This window comes from Sorex araneus, chromosome 10 (assembly GCF_027595985.1).
Source record: "Sorex araneus isolate mSorAra2 chromosome 10, mSorAra2.pri, whole genome shotgun sequence".
NCBI classification, from domain to species: domain Eukaryota; kingdom Metazoa; phylum Chordata; class Mammalia; order Eulipotyphla; family Soricidae; genus Sorex; species Sorex araneus.
Genome location: NC_073311.1, coordinates 2,465,753 through 2,486,953, shown reverse-complemented (window position 1 = coordinate 2,486,953; position 21,201 = coordinate 2,465,753). Strand labels below are relative to the sequence as shown.

The 21,201-nt window shown below is 43.6% G+C and overlaps 1 protein-coding gene across 8 annotated transcripts in view; it reads right to left on the bottom strand.

Annotated features, from left to right (window-relative positions):
• The window catches only part of RNF111 (ring finger protein 111), a 97,852-nt gene extending 77,083 nt beyond the window's left edge, over window positions 1–20,769 (bottom strand). For 2 of the 8 annotated variants that reach the window (XM_055118119.1, XM_055118122.1), the window contains exon 1: window positions 18,069–20,363. The gene's annotated coding sequence lies outside the window, so the exon portion shown is untranslated. Of the gene's footprint in view, window positions 1–18,068; window positions 20,366–20,497 lie in introns of those variants that run through there. The other 6 variants (XM_055118114.1, XM_055118116.1, XM_055118118.1 and 3 more) reach the window with 6 other exon arrangements.
• Between the last annotated feature and the right edge of the window lie 432 nt (window positions 20,770–21,201).

Here is a 21,201-nt window from a genome sequence, read left to right as displayed (position 1 = left end):
ATGGGACAAGCAGAAAACAAACAGCCAAACAACAAGATGACAGATTTAAATTTTAAATTCAACTCTATGAAAGCCAGGTGCTAATGGTAAAGTAAGATTGTTCAAAAACGGACCAGTACGTATCATAATGCATTTCAAAACAGAAGATAAAGATAATGGATAAGGAAAGGTCTTTTCAACAAACACTGGGAGAAAAACCAGTGAATAATGTGAGGAAAAAACCCAATCTCTACCTCATACCAGACACAAAATTAATTTAAATGTATTGCAGATTTAAACCAAAAAGCTAAAACTATTAAAATTCTAGATTAAATATAGCAGAAAACCTGTCCTCATGGGCAAATATTTGTAGATGACAGCTTAATTTTTTTAAAAACCTGAAATCATGGACTTTATCAAAAGAAAAATCATCTATTTTAAGTACCACTCAGAAAGTGAAAAAGGGGCCAGACAGCTCAATCAACAGGAGCACATGCTTTGCATGCAGGAGGCCCAGGTTTCATCCCAGCATTGCATGGTCTTGTGAACACTGTCAGCAGTGACTCCTAAGCACTGAGCCAGGAGACCCTGACCACTATAGCAAGTGTAGTGCCACCCCTCCAAAAAACAAAAAAAAGAGTGAAGAATCCTGCCAGGGGGTACCGAAACACTGGAGAATGCTCTGGACCCCAAACCGAGCCAATAATACTGGGGTGCCCCAAATGGAGCAAGTGCAGTCCCCCCACCTTCTCCAGATGGAATCCTGGCGACCATGAGCTTCTACAAACATGGCTCCAGTATGTGGGGACCAGGATTATTTCTCTGAACTGCGTGGTCACATACCTTTCCTGATATACAAAAAAACACTCAGGAACGGCTCCTCTGCCCCTAAACGGCCATGATCCCAGAAGCAGACAAACCAATCTCAGAACGCAGCGGCTGCTGGCAGATATGTTCCTGGACTGTGAACTAAGCTATGGCCCCGTGCCACACCAGAAGGGGAAGGGTTTTTGTCCCTCGGCCTTTCCCCCTTTGTTGCAGCATGGTGATCGCCACCTTTCAGAGCCAATTGGACACAGAGGTAGAAGCTTGTAGTAGTGGGGTGTTCAGGCAATCTCGCAATGGAGCCGGGGGGGGGGGGGGACCGGACCTGCTCCCCACCCGGACGTGACCCCAAGCACTGCCCACGAACAGCTCCTCCACTCCTGAACGGCCATGATCCCAGAGGCACACAAACCATTCTCGGAAGATGGCAGCTAATGGTAGAAATACTTCTGGACTTAATTACTAAAATACCAGAATTCTAAAACCACGAGGCCGCTATTGCAGCCGCAAGACCTCATATGCTCTTCATTATCAGCAACAGAAAACAAATTACCTAATGATGCCTTTTCAGCAGGTCTGATTGTTGGGGGAAATTTTCAAACAATAATAGTGGGTTTTCTGTTGAAAATTGAATGTGATCAAAGAAAAGTGAGAGTAAAGTGAAAATTATCTGCCACACAGGCAGGGTGCGGGGTGGGATGGGGGATATACTGGGGTTCTTGGTGATGGAACATGTGCACTGGTGAAGGGATGGGTGTTTGATCACTGTATGACTGAGACTTAAACCTGAAAGCTTTGTAACTGTTCTCACGGTGATTCAATTAAAAAATAAAAGAAAAAAAGAAAAGAAACAAAGAAAAAAAAGTTAATTTTATTGAATCACTGTGACATAGTTGCAAGCTTTCATGTTTGGGTTACAATCACACAATGATCAAACACCCATCCCTCCACCAGTGCACATTCCTCAACACCAATATCCCTGGTACACCCCTGCTTCCCACCCTCCCCCTGCCTCCATGGCAGACAATATTCCCCATACTCTCTCTCTACTTTTGGGCATTATGGCTTGCAGCACAGACACTCAGAGGTCATCATGTTTGGTCCATTATCTACTTTCGGCACACATCTCCCACCCTGACTGATTCCTCCAGCCATCATTTTCTTAGTGATCCCTTCTCTATTTCATCTGCCTTCTCCCCTCCACTCATGAAGCAGGCTTCCAGCTATGGACCAATCCTGGTCCTTGTATCTACTGTCCTTGGGTGTCAGCCTCATATGATGTTATTCTATACTCCACAAAGGAGTGCAGTCCTTCTATATCTGTCCTTTTCTTCCTGACTCATTTCACTTAACATGATACTCTCCATGTCTATCCATTTATAAGCAAATTTCATGACTTCATCTCTCCTAACAGCTGCAGAGTATTCCAGTTGTGTAGATGTACCAAAGTTTCTTTAACCAGTCTTCTGTTCTAGGGCACTCGGGTTGTTTCCAGATTTTGGCTATTGTGAACAGTGCTGCAATGAACATATAGGTACAGATGTCACTTCTACTGTGCTTTTTTGCATCTTCAGGATATATTCCCAGAAGTGGTATTGCAGGGTCATATGGAAACTCAATTTCTAGTTTTTGAAGGACTGTCCGTATTGTTTTCCATAAAGGCTGGACCAGTCAGCATTCCCACCAACAGTGAAAGAGTGCGACATCCTTTTTTCCCCACATCCACGCCAGCACTGGTTGCTTTTGTTCTTTTGAATGTGTGCCAGTCTCTGTGGTGTGAGATGATATCTCATTGTTGTTCTGATTTGCATCTCCCTGATGACTAGTGATGTAGAGCATTTTTTTCATGTGCCTTTTGGCCATTTATATTTCTTTTTTGAGGAAACTTCAGGTCATTTCTTCTCCCCATTTTTTGATGGGGTTGGAGGTTTTTTTCTTAACCAAAGATTTGAAGGACCAATACAAGGAAAATTACAAAACACTACTTCAAGAAATAAGAGGACACTAGGAAATGGAGACACATCCCTTGCTCATGGATAGGGAGAATTAACATTATCAAAATGGCAATAATGCCCAAAGCACTATACAAATTTAATGCTGTCCCTATCAGGATACCCATGACATTTTTCAAAGAAACGGACAAAACACTCCTGAAATTCATATGAAACAATAAACCCCCACGAATAGCTAAAGCAATCCTTGGAGAAAAGAAGATGGGTGGCATCACCTTCCCCAACTTCAAACTCTACTACAAAGCAGTAGTAATTAAAACAGCATGGTATTGGGGGCTGGAGAGCTAGCACAGCAGGTAGGGCGTTTGCCTTGCACACGGCCAATCTGGGTTTGATTCCGAGCATCCCATATCGTCCCCCAAGCACTGCCAGGAGTAATTCCTGAGTTTAGAGCCAGGAGTAACCCCTGTGCATTGCAGGGTGTGACCCAAAAAGAAGAAAAAAAAAGCATGATATTGAGCTAGAAACAGACCTGCGGACCAATAGAACAGAGTTGAATATCCTGTCACAGACCCCCAAATATATAGCCACTTAATCTTTGACAAAGTAGCAAGAAATGTGAAGTGGAAGGAGGAAAGCCTCTTCAACAAGTGATGCTGGGGAAAACTGGATAATTACCTGCAAAAAAATGAATTCTGACCTCTGTCTAATGCCAGGCACAAAAGTCAGATCAAAGTGGATTAAAGACCTCAATATCAGACATGAATCTATAAGGTACGTAGAGGAAAATGTAGGCAGAACTCTCCATGACATTGAAGCTAAAGGCATCTTTAAGGATGAAACAGCACTGACCATGCAAATGGAAGCAAACATAAGCAAATGGGACTACATCAAACTAAGAAGCTTCTGCACTTCACAAGAAACAGTGACTAAAATACAGAAAGAGCCCACAGAATGGGAAAGAATATTTACCCAATACCCACCTGATAAGGCATTAATATCCAGGATATACAAGACATTAATAGAATTGTATAAGGAAACAAAGAAAATTTAATGAAAAGATATAAATAAAATATGGACAACAATTGTCAAAAAAAAAGAAATAGAACTTCATCTGTATCTTAGAAGTTCTCCACACCCTATTATTTAATATTTCTCTTTAACACAACAGGAGAATATAACAATTTTCCTCATTTTTTTAGTTTACATATATTGTGGAATAATTATATATGTTTAGTTAACATCTGTTATTTCGTAAAGATACAATAAAAAGAATGAAAAGTTCTCTTTAAAAAAAATAAAGAAAAAGTTACCACACTAAAGTGAGAAAAATGTACACATGTAACTTACATTCACAAATAGAGGACATTAGAGGGTTGGAGCAACTGTACAGCAGGTAAAACGGGTAGAGCGCCTGCTTTGCAGGCATCCCATATAATCCCCCAGCACCACCATGAGTAAATCCTGAGTGCAGAGCCAGGAATAAACCCTGAGCATCACTAAGTACGACCCAAAAGAAAAAGAAGGAAAAAAAAAAAACACACACACTCAAACCCAGATTATATGTAAAACTCTTAGATCTTCTGTACTGTATTGTTTTCTCTGATGACCATACCAGGCAATGCTACTCAGAACCATGGGATCAGTGAACCGAACCAGGCATCTCACATGCAAAGCTTGAATTTGATCTCCTGAGCTATGTCTCAAGCAAAACTGTTACATTTTTAAGACTCCATAGACTCCAAATAACACAAAACTTTAAATTTCCCTCAAAACATGTACAAATAGCAAGCAAGTACATGAAAAATTGCTTAGTATCATGTATGAGAGAAATGCAAACGGAAACCACAATAACACTACCATATAATCAAAGACTAAACTAAAACCAGCCAAACAACAACAACAAAAAACCTGGGCCTGATGATGTGGCTCAAGCACTTCGAAGGCATGAGGTGCAAGTCCAACTCCCCCACCCAACACTGCCCATAACCAAGTGCGTAACCCCAGACAGCACAAAGACACAAGAGCAACAAAGGGAAGGGAAAGAAGAGAAAATGTGTTTTTAAAAGTCCCAAACCACCAAATGTTAACAGGGATGTGGGGCAAGTGGAGTGTAATTTATGACTCCATATATAATCTATAATTCAATAATCCCACAGCAATTTTTAGAAATATAGATGCAAAAAAAAAAGTTTTATGTAAATGTTCAGAATTCTGCTCATAACAAAAACTTTGAGAAAAACAATCTCCAAAGATACTCACTTCTCCCACAATAAAGTGTTGAAAAAAACGCTTGATAAGCAGAACAGTCAGATATAAAAGATGAATACTATGATTCAATTTATACATTTATATGCTGTTCTTCTGCATATGAAGTTCTAGAACAAAACTAACCCAGAGTCAAAATTGTTTAGTAGGGGCTGGAGCAATAGCACAGCGGGTAGGGCGTTTGCCTTGCACTCGGCTGACCGGAGTTCGATTCCCAGCATCCCATATGGTCCCCTGAGCACTGCCAGGAGTAATTCCTGAGTGCATGAGCCAGGAGTAACCCCTGTGCAACGCCGGGTGTGACCCAAACAGCAAAAAAATAAAAATAAATAAAATAAAATAAAATTCATTCTTCCCTATCTTCCCTATCCCCCTTTAAAAAAAAAAAAATTGTTTAGTAATCGCCAGGGCAGATAAAAAGGATAACAAAGGACAAAAAAAGTAGTAAGGAACTGTTTATGGTAATGGAATGCTTTATGTCTTAACTTTGAATGCTTATTACTTGCCTGAACACATTTATCTTTACAGTAAGATGTGTGCTTTATATTGTATGTACATGATTTTTAAAAGATCTGCAGTACAAAAAATCTAGAATACACAGAAAAAGGACAGAGAATTAAGTCACCCTCTAATTCACATCACCGAAATAAAATGCCATCCTTTTTTTTTTTGCTTTTTGGGTCACACCCAGGGATGCTCAGTGGTTACTCCTGGCTCTGTACTCAGGAATTACTCCTGGCGGTGCTTGGGGGACTATATGGGATGCTGGGAATTGAACCAGGGTCGGCTGTGTGCAAGGCAAACGCTGTGCTATTGCCCTATTCCCCATCCTTACTTTCTTTTGACAAAAGCCATCCCCACTAGAAATAACAATAAAAATTGTTTTACTTTGTTTATTGTTTTGCATGCCTTCATTCTCTAGGCATACCCACCTCAGGTTAATCTACTTATTTGAGTAACCTTAAATTTCTCTTAAAGATCACACTACGGGGCTGGAGCGATAGCACAGCAGGTAGGGCCATTTGCCTTGCACGTGACCAATCTGGGTTCATTTCCCAGCACCCCAGATGGTCCCCCGAGCACCGCCAGGAGGAATTCCTGAGTGAATGAGCCAGGAGGAACCCCTGTGCATTGCCAAGTGTGACCCAAAAAGAAAAAAAAAAACAATCACACTAAAAATCTTCTTAAAGCCCCAAAGATAATAAAATAAAAAAAGAGACCCAGTTTAGAAAAGACAACTACACTAAGAATGTAGTATATGAAGCAGTGAGTGGAACTACCCAGAGAAGCAATTTAACCTTAAATGAAGTTGAAGATCATTGTTTTCATCTGTTGAGCAGAAAATTTGTTTCTGCTCAACTATATGATTTAGGTCAGAAAAAAAAAAATGAAAAAAAGCCAGAATAATAAAGAATCTTTTCTATCTTTTCTAAAGAATGAGAAAAGGGCTGGAGCGATAGTACTGCAGGTAGGGTGCTTGCCTTGCACATGGCTGACACAAGTTTGATCCCCAGCACCCAATATGGTTCCTGGAGCCTCACCAAGAGTGATCCTTAAGCAAGCCCTGAGCATTGCTGGGTGTGCCCCGCCCCTTCCAGAAAAAAAAGGCAAAAGGGTCACAAAGTGTAGTAGGTTATGGCGCTTGTCTTGCACACAGTGCACCAGGGCTCGAGCCAAGGTACCATATATGGTCTTCCAGGCCCACCAAAGGTGATCTCTGAGAGCAAGAACTATAAGAAAAAAATCACAGCTACTGATATTTAATTATTAAAGGTAAAGTTATAATGACAATTGGAGCAGGGAAAATACTTCATGATTGAGAGCACATCCAGTGATCCCATATGTATGAAGAGAAGAAAAACTATTTAAGCCATGTCAATTACGTGTGCTCTAACATAAATGATTTTATGTCTAGAATGAACACAAAAAGGTAAAATCATAGTTTGTTCTCTAGTTGTCTCACTTCCTTGTACTGCCCATATGTGCATCTTGCTATGTTATCACATTTAAATGTTTAGAGCCATTTATTTTTTCACAACAAGGACTGTGAACACAACCAGCTACTTCATCTGGCATTTTAAACAATATAATAGACTCGTTCCAAAACTAAAAGGAAAGCATGGTGCATTACAGGCATAAGAAGGGATTATGGGCTAATCATTTACAGACAGCTCTAGAAATTTCCGTGGTTATTTTGACTTTTTTTTTAACTTCCAAGGTATTTTACTTTCTCTGAATTCAGACAGCAAGAAATATACTCATGGCAAGAAACAAAAAGCAGCAAGTTATCACATATTTCTAGGACATGGATTGGAAAAATCAAGGATTTTTATCTTATGTAGTACACATCAGTTAATTCATTCAACAAACTTTTCTTTTTGCTGCCCTTCACCACTCAAGGTAATTAAGAGTCAGAGGTGTAGCTCAGCAGTACTGCAATTTCCTTGTATGTGTGAGGCCCTGGGTTTCACCCCCAGCACCACCCCAAACTCCTTGCCAAATCCATATAAGATGGTTAATATGCTACCTTGTATCAAATAATCTCACATTCTAGATAAGCACAGTAATTCTAATCTTAGTGTGAATTTCCATACAAGTAACTCTACACACATTTACTTTTTTTTATTAAGACACCATGATTTACAAAGTTATTCATAGTTTAGTTTCAGACCTACAATATTGCAGCACTTATATTTACTTCTATGCTTTTTTTGTTAATTCACATCTTAAGAATTTTGATTTTAGTATACATAAGCTGTGAGTTCTTCCTATTGGAGATAATTAGAAATACAAACGCTGGTGGGGGTGAAGATGAACCTGGTGGCAGGATCAGTGACAGTACACTATATCTAAAACTGGACTATGAATAACTGTAAATCACAATACTTTCACAAAATAGAGGGAGGGAGAAATAACAGGATTAGTAAAGATGCTGAAAAAGACAGACAAGTCTTTTAGTGGGAGGGAAATTGTTAGGTCACACCCCGCTGTGTTGAGGGAGCCTCTGCCCTGCTCTGTGCTCAGGAGTGACCCCGCTGGTACTTGGGAGATCATCTGCAGTGCTGGTGATTAAACAGAGAACCAATGCAGCAGGCAAGGGAAGCACCTTATCTTCTGTACTACCTTTTTTGCCCAGAAAGTCATTTAAATGGAAACTAGTTCAGCATCAATATAAGTGACTAAAAATAAAATTCAATGAACTCCCTTATCTGTGTTCTAAAGAATAACAGGTAAACGGGAAAGCAAGGCATCAAAGTGGGGGTGCCTAGATTCTAGATTACCCTGGAACCTGGATTAGAGAATTGAGGGCAAGGAAGGAAAGACACTGAAGGACGGGGGGGGGGGGGGGGCGCGTTGAGGAGAGGCAGGCTAAAGAGAACAGGAGTGGATTCAAGGGCCATAGACACATCCGTGGTGAAAAGGTATTACTTAACTATATATATAAACCAACACAATTGATCATCTAAGATCCCAAACTACAATAACTGAACCTAAAAATGTGCCTGTTGGGCCAGAGAGAGGACAATGGGCAGGGCACTTGCTTTGCATGTGGCCAACCAGGGCTCAATCACTCGCATCCAATAGGGTTGCCAAGCCAGCAGGGAGTGATTCCTAAGTACAGAGCCAGAAATAACCCCTGAGCACTGCTGGGTGTGGCCCAAAAAACAAACCAAAAAATGTGCCCGTGGAGGCAGGCTGGGGCATGGGAGGGTAAATAGAGACACTGGTGGAAGGCAGTTTACACTGATGATGAAACAGGTGTGGGAAAACTGTATACCTGAAACTCAACCATGACTAAATACACAAATCACTGGGCCTAAACTTAAAAACAAAATTAAATCCAAGTCTTTGAACTGCTATCCAGAAGAGTTACAAATTTATTCATGCTTTAATACAATGGGGAAATCCAAGGTAGCCCCGCAGCACTGTAGTAGCACTGTAATCCCGTTGTTCATCGATGTGCTCGAGTGGGCAACAGTAACATCTCCATTGTGAGACTTGTTGTGACTGTTTTGGCATATCGAATACACCACAGGTAGCTTGCCAGGCTCTGCTGTGCCGGCAGGATACTCTCGGTAGCTTGTTGGGCTCTCAGAGAGGGATGGAGGAATCGGACCTGGGTTGGCTGCATGTAAGGCACATGCCCTACACGCTGTGCTATCTCTCCAGCTGTGCTATTTCTTCTGGTAGGAGAAATCCAAGTTTAGAAAATGGGGTTCAGAAAGATCAATTTAAGTATAACAGATTATACAGTTAATCCAAGTAAGGTTACTCAAACTCTTCCCTCCTCAAACATCTGGAAATCAGAACAGGATCTGAAAACACCTCCTAGGTAACAAAATGTCTCCTAGATAATTTTATAGTAACATTAATATTTTAGAAGAGCAGCCAGAGAGATAGTACAGGGATTAAGGTGTTGGCCTTGCATGTGGCCAACCAGGCTTTGTTCCCTGGCACAGCATGAGGAATGGTCCTTGAACACAGAGCCAGGAGTAATCTCTAAGCATAGCCAGGTATGGCTCAAAAGTTAAAAAAAAAAAAAAATCAATAATCACAACAAACATGATTTAAAAAAATTTAAGATGGGCCAGACTGGTAGTACAGTGGGTAGGGCACTTGCCTTGCACAGGGTCTACCCAAGTTCACTACCTGGAACACCATATGGTCCCCCAAGCCTGCTAGGAGTGAAACCTAAGCTCAGAACCAGGAGTAGGCCCTGAACACCACCAGGTGTGGCCCACAAACAAAAGTTTAGAAGATAAAATGATACATAATGACAATACACTAGCTACCATCTATTCATTTACTGTTTTTATTCAATAAATATATACTTTGAGAGTCTTATGAACTGTGTACTGGGATTAGTCAAAAACAAGATTAAAAAGTCTTTGCTCTCAGGGAAATTACATTGGAGGGCTAAACAGTGAGTGGGTAAGGAGCTTGCCTTGTACACAACCAACCCCAGTTCAATTCCTGGTACCACATATGGTTCCTAAAACTTCACCAGGGGTGACACCTGAGCACTAAGCCAGGGCTAAGCCATAAACATAGTCATGGCTTTTTTTTGGGGGGTGGGGGAGGGTGGTCCAAACATACATACACACATACACAGAAGTTATATGTAAATGAGGCAAAAATAAACAACATATTTCAAAGAAACAAGTTCTAAAAGGAAATAAATACAAAAGTTGATCATAAAACTCTGGTAAGAAGCTATAGACTTGAGTCATAAGGAGGAGCCAGTTAGGCCTCACATGCTGGGGGGAAAGGCAGCTCAGACAGAGAAGGGAATACCAAGTAAAGGATGCTAAGAGGACCCGCTCAGATGGGAGATATGTGCTGAAAGTAGACTATAGACTGAACACGATGGCCACTCTCAATGCCTCTATTGCAAACCACAACACCCAAAAGGCGAGAGAGAACAAAAGGGAATTGGGAGGGATGGGGAGGAGGGATACTGGGATCATTGGTGGTGGAGAATGGGCACTGGTGGAAGGATGCATACTCGATCATTGTGTGACTGGAATGCAAACATGAAAGTTTATAAGTCTGTAATTGTACCTCATGGTGATTCACTAATAAAAAATTTTAAAAGGAAAAAAAAAGGAGCCAGTAACCAGTCAGCCAAGTCACATGGTTCAAAGAACATTTCTGGCAGAAGAAACAGAAAGGAAAATTCACATAACGGCCTAATATGTACAAGGAACAGAAAGGTGAAGAGAAAAAAGGGAGACATGATGACACATGATGGAATTAGAGGTGATCAAAGATCAACTGTAAAACCTGAAGCTGGAGCAATAGTACAGCGGGTAGGGCGTTTGCCTTGCATGCGGCCAACCCGGGTTCGATTCCCAGCATCCCATATGGTCCCCTGAGCACTGCCAGGGGGATTCCTGAGTGCATGAGCCAGGAGTAACCCCTGTGCATTGCTGGGTGTGACCCAAAAAGAGAAAAAAAAACAAAACTGTAAAACCTGTATAAACTACATGCTGGGGACCTGAGAGATGATATAAAGGCTATGGTGCTTCTCTAGCATGTGGCTGCAGCCCAACAATCCCAGCACCACATCTGTCCCTTCAAGTACCACCAGGAGTGCTCCGAGTACCATAAGGTCTGGCCCAAAACAACTGTGTGCTATATTTTATTTCATTATACATCACTAAAATACTATGCACAGGTACGGAATATCTGAGAAGGATTGCAAAATCTAACAGTCACTGCCTGAACTTTGTATCTATCATGTCAGTTATATATGACATATTATTCCATATCATACTAAAACTCTTTCATTTAAAAGGCTAGTGAAGGCCCAAAGGAATAGCAAAGGCTTAGAACATCTTTCTTTCAAGAAAATTTCAGTGTCCTGCTCTGAAGAGTTCAGGCAACTCTGCCATTGATTTTTTTTTTTTTTTTTTTGCTTTTTGGGTCACACCTGGCGATGCACAGGGGTTACTCCTGGCTCATGCACTCAGGAATCACCCCTGGCGGTGCTCAGGGGACCATATGGGATGCTGGGATTCGAACCCGGGTCGGCTGGGTGCAAGGCAAACGCCCTACCCGCTGTGCTATCGCTCCAGCCCCTGCCATTGATTTTTGTTTTATGTCATACCCAGCAGTGCTCGGGGTGTTCCCAGTAGTGAAGAACCATGCAAGGCCAAGCATCAGGCCTGGGGCTCTCCTGGGAGAGATAATACAGTGGGTAGAGCATTTGACTTGCATGAGACCAACCTGGTTTTGATCAATGGCATCCCACATGGTCCCTTGAGCAAGCCGAAGTGATTCCTGAGTACAGAGCCAGGAGTAAACACTGAGCATCACGGAGTACAGACCCTCTCCCTCCAAAGCCAAAACTCTGGGGTTTTCATATGCAAACCAGCACTCCAGCACTTTGAGTCATCAGCCCAGCCCACAGCTCTACTGTGATCCCCAGACTTGCATGCAATTTCTGGTAGCAACACAGCCACCAGATGTGTGTTAGTAGCATTAGAAGAGCTGTGTGGGCTAAGGATGTGGCTCAGTGGCAGAACATGCAGGCCTTTTGCATGGTCCTGGGTTTGGATCCTAACACAAAAAAGGCGGAGGGGGGTGAGGGGGGCGGCTAGGGAGATAGCTCCAAAAGCTGGATCGCAAGCCTGGCATTCAATTACTAGTGCCATAGTTTCCAAACCGCTACCAGGCGTAGTCCTGGTAGTTCCCAACACAGCTGCATGAAGAGCAGCACTGTGCCATCAAGCCCTGCCCAGTCAGTCCAAGTGCTTGTTTAAAGACATCCTTTAAGCACTGATTGGAAGGCACAACAAAGAAATATGCAACCCCCAAATGCACCAAAACTTCAAAGACAAGACAAGCAGCATAACTAGGAAATGCAACCATTGACAGGCCTGTGTGGGCATAACAGCAACCCCAGGAGCACCATAACCATGACATGTGTGGTGTCTGTATTAAGAAGGCAAGCTCGGGGGCTGGAAAGCAAGTCCAAAAGGCCAGGCTGCCTTGCACAGAGCCAACCCAGAATCAACCCCCAGCCCACATAGGATTCCCTTACCCAAGTCCCACCAGGAGTGATCCAGAGCCAGGAGTAAGCCCTAAGGTACATCAATTGTGGTCCAAAAACAGAAACAAAAATAAAACAAAAAAAATCAAGAAAGCATCATGGGAACATGTGCAAGCACTGCAACTAAAGGAGTGCACATCCCGGAGAGCATCCCAGCCTGAGGTGTCACTCCCAGCAGCACAGCTGTAACTAAACAAGCACCAGGCAAGTACATGTGCCACCCCTGACAACACATTAACAACCACAAAGGGAAAGGACAGGGAGAAGGAAATAACAAAATAAAATTATGGTTTAAAAGGCCAGAGCCAGAGTATGACGGCTAAGGCCCTTCCTTGCCTTGTACATTGACAACCCTAGTTTGATGTCTTGCCACCTATATGGCCCTTGGAGTCCCTCCAGGAGTAATCACTGAGCACGAAGTCAGGAGTAAGCCCTGAACACAACTGGGTGTGGCAAAAAAAGAAAGTTACTTAAAAGAAGTTAAAAGACAACTACTTCCTGCAGACCAGAGTATGTGTAGACTTAGTAAAAGGTCTAGAAAAAATGCTTCACATGTATGAGGTCCTTGGTTTGTTCCCAGGGACCCCCTTCCCAAAATAATGCAGGAGGCATGTAAACTGTGAACACTTAGTTTTTTGTTTTGTTTTTGTTCTTCGGCCAACCTGGTTACTCCTGGTTCTATACTAAGGAATCATTCCTGGCAGTGCTCTGGGGACGATGTGGGATGGAACCTGGACCAACTGCATTCAAGGCAAGCACTTTATCCACTATACTATTTCTCCAGCCCTATTTTTTAACAGTTAAGTAATTAAACCCTAAAGAACCCCGTAGACACACATTCCCACTCACCACAGAATCAAAGTAACACAAAGTAAACTGATTACTCCTTCCATTTTATTTTATCACAATTAAGGCCAAATCAGAACTTAGTAATTTAAAAAGAAAACACAAGAAAGAAAGTGTTGCTTTATGGTAAGTATAGTAAGAATGCTAAACTTAAATAAGTCACTAAATCTTACGTGGCAAATATGATAAAACTTCTAAACAAAATTTTCATAAAAATAAAAGCCCACTGGGGCCGGAGCGATAGCACAGCGGGTAGGGCGTTTGCCTTGCACGCGGCTGACCCGGGTTCGATCCCCGGCATCCCATATGGTCCCCCAAGCACCGCCAGGAGTAATTCCTGAGTGCAAAGCCAGGAGTAACCCCTGAGCATTGCTGGGTGTGACCCAAAAAAAAAGCAAATAAATAAATAAATAAATAAATAAATAAAATAAATAAAAGCCCACTACTAAAACCGATCTTAAATTGTCTGACGATGTCCTAAGGCAGTTTATTCTATAAACTAATAAATCAACAGCAAATCAGATACCCCAATAAAAGGATCCTAGAAGAATGGCTGATTTCAGAACTGAGAAAAGATACAAGATAAGCTTGGAACATCTCAAAATACAAAATGTGAGGTTATATAAAAAAAGATACAAGCAAGATGAAAAATCTAGGACAACTGGAGCATTGAAATAAGTAAATGTAGTAACAGGTAACAATTACTTGACTCTAATAGGAAGTCCATTGAGTCCACAGTCTCAATAGGCAGATTGTTTATTATTTTTTTAAGCAGCTATATGGATAAGGTGGATATGGTGAGTTTAGAAAATAACCATTATGAATCAACAAAGTATCATTCTAACATGAAAACTCAGTATCTAAGTTGCAAACCTTAATACCCAGAAGGAGAAAGTCAAGAAAAAAAAGTGCCTGCCACAGAGGAAGACTTGGGGGGGGGGGAATGACACAACACTAATAAAAGGTGACAGGAGGAAAACTGGTGGGCAATATACACAGGTGATGGGATGGGTATTGGAACACTGTATGACTGGGATCCAGTCATGAATGACCTGGTAACTATGTATATCTCAAAGTAATTCAATTAAAAAAAAATTTTTTTTACGTACCATAGCATCTTTACCCATGCAAACAAAAAATAATGGTGGCAGGGGATACCGCTCAGTTATAGTGCAGTTGCCCTGCAAGTGTGAGCCCTGGGTTCAAACCCTGTCACCACCAAGGAAAAAGAAAATTCTGAAGACAGACGATCCAGGCAGAGTTCAAAGAGCTAATGAGCAGGCTTTGCATGCTTGAAGATCCAGGTCTAGATCTTTGGTACTAGTCCCCGGTACCAAATAGTCCCCTGAGCACTATCAGAAACATCCCCAGAGCACTAAGCATAGCTTCTAAGCACCATCAAGAATGGTAAAAGAGAGGAAAAAAAAAAAAAGAGAGAGAGAACCTCATCAATGGAAGCTGAGTCCAGAGTTTGCATATCCTGAATCTATAAGGGAACATCAGACAAACTCAAATTGGAGAGCACTCTATAATACATACAGCCTGGGGGGGAGGGGGCAGTGATAGTATAGTGGGTAGGGCATGTGCATGTGCTGACCTAAGTTCAATCCCTGGAATCCCATAGAGTCCCCAGAGCCTGCCAGGAGTGTTCAGGAGTGAACCCTCAGTGCAGAGTCAGGAGTAAGTCCTGATCACTGCTGGATGTGTCCTAAAATCCAAAAAAATAATAAAATAAAAAATAAACAGTCTATATTCTTTAAAAATGTCATATAATAGGGGCTGGAGAAATAGTACAGGGGGTAAGGTGTGCTTCTTGCACGCATCTGATGTGGGTTTGATTCCCAGCATCCCATATGGTCCCCCAAGCCCACCAGAAGTAATTCCTGAGTGCAGAGCCAGGAATAAGCCCTGAACACTGCTGGGTATGGTCCCAAAACAAAACAAAAAAACAACAAGCAACAGAAAAATCTTTATTTAGCATTCAAGGATAAATGAAGGTCAAGGTACTGCTCCAGATTAAAAACAACAAAAGAGCTGACAACTAAATGCAATTTGTAGTCCTGAACTGGGTCCTAGGAGGAAAGTACAATAAAACAAATGTCATTACTGGGACAAATTGACAAAATAGAATTTGGGCCACAGATTACATACAAGTATTACTAATGTGAAATGTTCAGAATTTGGAAGTTGCATTGTAGTAATGGCAAAATAAAAAGAACACAAGAACATTTAGAGAAAAATGGGTATAAGGTTATTTCATTTACTCCGTGATTCAGAAAAAAAAGCATGAGAAAGCAAAATGAGAAAATGCTAAAATTCTGGGGAAAGGGTATTTAAAAGTTCTCAGACCTGGGGCCGAAGAGATAGTACTGCAGGTAAGGCACTTGCCTTGCACGTGGCCAGCCCAGGTATGGTCCCATGAGCACCGCCAAGATTAATTCCTGAGTGTAGGGCTTAATGTAAGCCCTAAGCATCACTGGGTGTAGCAAAAAAAAAGTTATCCACCCTACATTTTAAAGCTCTTAGGCTTGAAATTCTCTCAAAATAAAAAAATGTAAATAGAGGCAAACAGAAGTGTCTAAGAAGTGAAACCAAGAGATTTACACAAATACTTTATAACACATGAAAAACTAGAAAAGTGATGCACACTGGGATATAATGAGATATTTAAAAACTCCTCAAATTTTTCAACTGTCCATGAAAAAATAGTATTTCATATAACAACCGAAATCCTGGGCCAGAGTGTTATCACAGCAGGTAGGGTGTTCACAGCCAACCCAGGTTCAATCCCAGCACCACATATGGTCCCCCAACCCCTGCCAAGAATATGCTCTGAGCAATGCCAAGTGTGGCCCCAAACACTGAAGAAAAAAGAAAACAAAACTTGAGATGCTGATTATGTGAACTCTCAGGAAAGCACAGATCTATGATTCTCTCTGATGATAACAGTCCACAAAAGGATTCTCTCTTCCTCCAGCAAATCATTAGCTCCTTTTGTTAGGTTTCAGTTCTGCATTTGGTTGTACCTCCAACACTAGCAAAATGCCTGGAACACGGCACTCACTTTTTCTGAATAAATTCTAAACATGGATGAGCCCAGATAAATATTACTGGGGGTAAGGAGTTTTTGCCTTGCAAGCAGCCAACTCGGGTTCATCCCTAGTACTAAGCTGTCTTATGGCCCAAGTCCCATCAGTACTGACCCCTGAGCACAGAGCATAGAGTAAGCCCTGAGCACTATTAGGAGTAGCCCCAAAAACGAATAAACAAATTAAATGCTGGACTGGGCTGGAGAGACAGTACAGCAGTAAGGGTTCTATCCTTGCATGCAGCCTACCCATGTTCAATTCCTGGCACCCTAAGCCCACCAGGAATAATTCTGAGTGCAGAGCCAAGAGTAACCCCTAAGTATTTCTAGGTGTGGTGCAAAACCAATAAATAAATGTTGAACATTTAGAAAGGAAGAGAAAGAAAATTCTACATTTTAACAAAATTGGAAAGAAAGATACCTAAGGATGGTATAAATTATTTTGAATATTCTTTAAACACTGTTTTAAAAGCAGTGCACACCCCATGGCTATGTTCAAGGTTACTCCTGGTTCTGCATTCAGGAATTACTCCTGGCAGTGCTTGGGGGATCATACAGGATGCCAGGGATCGAATCTTTGTGAAGCATATGCAAGGCAAGTGCCCCTGTATCATTTCTCCTACCCCAAATATTAACATTTTTAAACATCACAAAGTTAGAACACAGTATCATTAAAATCCATCTACCTAATACTCCACATTCTGATAATTACCAAGATTATCACACTTGCTTCATCTAACTCATCTACTCCATCTTGCTTTTACCACCCTGAACAAATACCAAACAACTTAATTCACTTCTTTAGTAAAGTTAAAACAAAACAAAAAGCTATTGAGTCTTTCCTTATAGAGACATAATGCCATTCTTATCCTTAACAAAATTAACAATTCGTGGTACCATCTAATACCTACCCATATCAAATTTCATCTAAATATTTCTTAAAATGACTTACAATTGCTTTGTAAAAATTGCTGACTCAAGATTTAAACAAGGTCAACATATTACATGTAGTTACTGTATCTTTCTTCTTAAATTATCTGCAATTATGAAAAGGCACAACAGGGTGGGGAAATAGTACAGGGGTTAAGGTGCTCACCCTGCATGTGGTCAGCCCCAGTTTAAACCCCAGCACCACATATGAACCTTAAGTGTCAAGTGTAATCCCTGAACAGGAATAAGCCTGAAGCACTGCCAGGTGTGGCCCAAAAACCAAAAGAAAAAGTGCATAAAAACCCAACTAATTGACTTGCACTTGCAGTTTCTTCAGAATCATACAGCGTTTCCGTTCTCTGCAGTGCCCTTCCTCCAGATTGTCACTGGTTGATTCTTTCTAGTCGCTAACCCCAAATCAATTATTATTTCTAAAAAAGAGGCCTTCTGTAACTACTCCATCCATAACAGAACCATATTTTCATTCATTATCCATGGCTCTAACCACTACCTGAAGCTACTTTGTTTCGTTTCAGTAAAAGAATTCCTCCATAAAGACAGCGCACATTCTTCACTGAAAACCAAGAACAATGACTAGAACACAAGACATGCAATAAATACTTACTGAGTGACTAAATAATAACAGTTCCTCTATTTAAAGTATAAACTCAACTGTTTTTAATTTTTGTAGTTCACTCCTCATGTAATGGCATAAATGGAGTACCTGCAGAAACCTGGGCCAGCTGTTACCAAGAATCTGTGGGACGTAGGAAAGAAAGAACAGAGATAAAACATACAAATACAATTCTGGAATTGTACTTAATTCTGGAATTTTTACTTATGAAAGTGATTTTAGGTTTCGAGTAGAATTACTCAGAATGATTTATATAACACACAAGGAATGAAACAAGTTTAATTTTTAGTATGTGAATATTATGAGTAACATTTACAACAGGGCAACAGTATCAGGAATAACAAACATGGTCTCATCATAGTGTGTCCACACACTTCTATAAAATGAAAAAAATTACACTCTCAGTATAAAATTTAAAGTCTTAGCATTCTTTCTGGGAACTGAATTATATCAACAAATAACACCTAACTAAAAAACACCTACCTAAAAAATAGAAACAAGTACATTTAGGACCCTGACAACTAAGAGTTGCGTATCACAAAAGTTCTTTAACTATCCTCCGTGACCCATTTTTGCTGAAGATATTTTTAAACAACTTGGGGTATATAGGTATGTAAACTAAGTATACAAATCAATCATCTGTAGATAGTAAAATGCAAAGAATTTCAAAATGACCTTAAGTAATGCAAGTCACATGAAGCCTATCCCACACTTCACAGTAACACCTGAGAGAAATCTGAAACTCAGAGGTAATCAACAAAGTCAAAAACCTAATAGTGAGCAGTTAAATGTAAAATTCAGATAACCTGTTTCAAGCCCTATATTCTCACAAGATCTTGTCACCACAGAAAACTAATGTCATTATTACACACTTTAATTACTATCATTTTCTGTATTATCACCTTTTTTTCCCCTACTTAAGTCCCAGATCATGGGGAGGAAGGAGTCAAAATATAGGTATATGTAAGTGTACTGTAAAAAAACATGTCACAGAAACCTTTCTTTGGCAAACTTCCTACCTAAAAATCTAATAGGTTTTTTTTTGTTTTTTGGTTTGTTTTTTTTTTTTTGCTTTTTGGGTCACACCCGGCGATGCACAGGGGTTACTCCTGGCTCTGCACTCAGGAATCACTCCTGGCGGTGCTCAGGGGACCATATGGGATGCTGGGATTCGAACCCGGGTCGGCCGCGTGCAAGGCAAACGCCCTACCCGCTGTGCTATCGCTCCAGCCCCCAAAATCTAATAGGTTTGATTCAATGAATCTTGTTATCACTATCAATTTTAAACTAAAATTGAGCAATGTCTCCTCATGCTTTTGCTTTAGATGTGCTCAATACTATATTAAGCATCAATATATCCATTTTTCAATTATCTCCAGAAATGGAGGCCTAAGTGAAATTTGTAAAGGGGTGACGTTCACTCTAATGCATTTTCACCCAAACGAAAACATTTCTTTTTTCAAAGATCAACACCAGTGAAAAAAACTAACCCACAACTGACCAACTGACACCAAACCAGGGGCAAAGGGACAGAGGGGGTCCACTCGCGTGCGCTACAGCACCCGAGGAGCAGCGAGAGCCTGGACCCCCGGCAGCCCCGCCCGGACAGCACAAACGCCTCCCAGCCCCCGGCGCCGCTCCGGCCCGAGCGCGCAGGCAGCGGTGTCCTGTGCAAGGTTAAGTGACAGGGGATGGGCCCGCAGGTAGCTGGGCTCGACCGCCCGCTCCGGGCTCCTCCCGGGAGGCCCTCATCTCCCCAGCCGTCTCCTCACCCCCGCCAAGGCACACATTGTCTCCGACGCCCTGAAGCCCCGGCTCAAACTATACATTGTACCCAACGGCCGCAGACGGCCTCGGCCCCCGACTCAGCCACGCCCGACCTAACAACGAACAAAAAGGTCACACTCGCCACACTGGAACCCCGAGAGCAGCCTCGCGGCGCGCGCACACACACACACACACACACACACACACCACACACACACACACACAAAGGGCCGAGAGCGCGTCGGGCTCGCGGCGGCAGCCAGCGGCTCGGCACCTGCCGCCTCTGGGCGGGGCGGGGTCCCCGAGACTCAGCGCCCCCGGAACGCCGCGGCCGGCCCGGCCCAGTTCGGCGGCGGCCCAGGGAGGACAAAGCCGCGTTCCGGGCGGCGGAGTCGGCGCGCACGGCCGGGCCGGGCTGCGAGGAGGGAGCCCGGGACCCCCGCCCCGCGCGCCCCGGGCCGGCGCTCCCCTCAGGAGACCCCCCTCCACGGGCCGGGACCCCCACGCACGCCCGCACGCCCGCCGAGGGCGTGTCCGCCGGGCCCGGCAACCGTACGCGCCGTCCGCGCCGCGGCCCTTCCTCTTCCTCGCCGGCCCGCCCCTCCCCCGCGCGCACGCGCGGCCGCCCGCTCCCCTCCCCCCGAGCCCCTCACCTCAGTCGGGGGCCGCCGCCGCGCCGGGATCCCGGCGCCCCGGGCCGCCGAGGGCCGGCGGGGGCGGCGGGGCGCCCGGGGCGGCGTCCGGGACCGGCGCCCGGTGCCTCAGAGCCCGGCCTAGGCAGCGTCCCGAGCCGCGTCTGTCACCGCCGCGCCCGGCGCGCCCCAGTGCGCCCGGCCGGGCTCGGGAGCTCCCGGGCCCCCGCAGGCACGCCCTCCCCGGCGCCCGGCGGCCGCGCCGCGCACCGCCGCCTCCCCGTCGCCCGCCGCCCGCCGCCCGCCGCCGCCCGCCGCCGAGCCAGTCCCTCCGCTGCGAGCGCGCGCGACACTCGGGCGCTTTACGACAGTTCGGAGAAGGAGAGCGCAGCTGCCTCTCGCCGGGTTGCTCGGGCGCGTGCGCACACGCGCGCCCCGCCCCCCGAGGCCCCGCCCCTTCCGCGGCCCTCCCCCTTTGTGCTCGCCCTCCCGAGTCTGTCGGCGAGAACCCCGGCGTCGCCGAGCCTTCTGTCCGCTCCCAGGGGTGACGCCTGCGTGCGCTGTTGGAACGAATACCGCGGGCGGTGTGCCCGGGGTCTCTCCAGCTTCCTTCAGGATTGTCACCCGCGGCGGCAGGACGGGCCGCGCTTACGGCCAATTGAGCAGACCGTCCTGGCTTAGAGTCTCGGCGAGGGGCGCCCGCGCCTCCCGCTGACGACACTCCC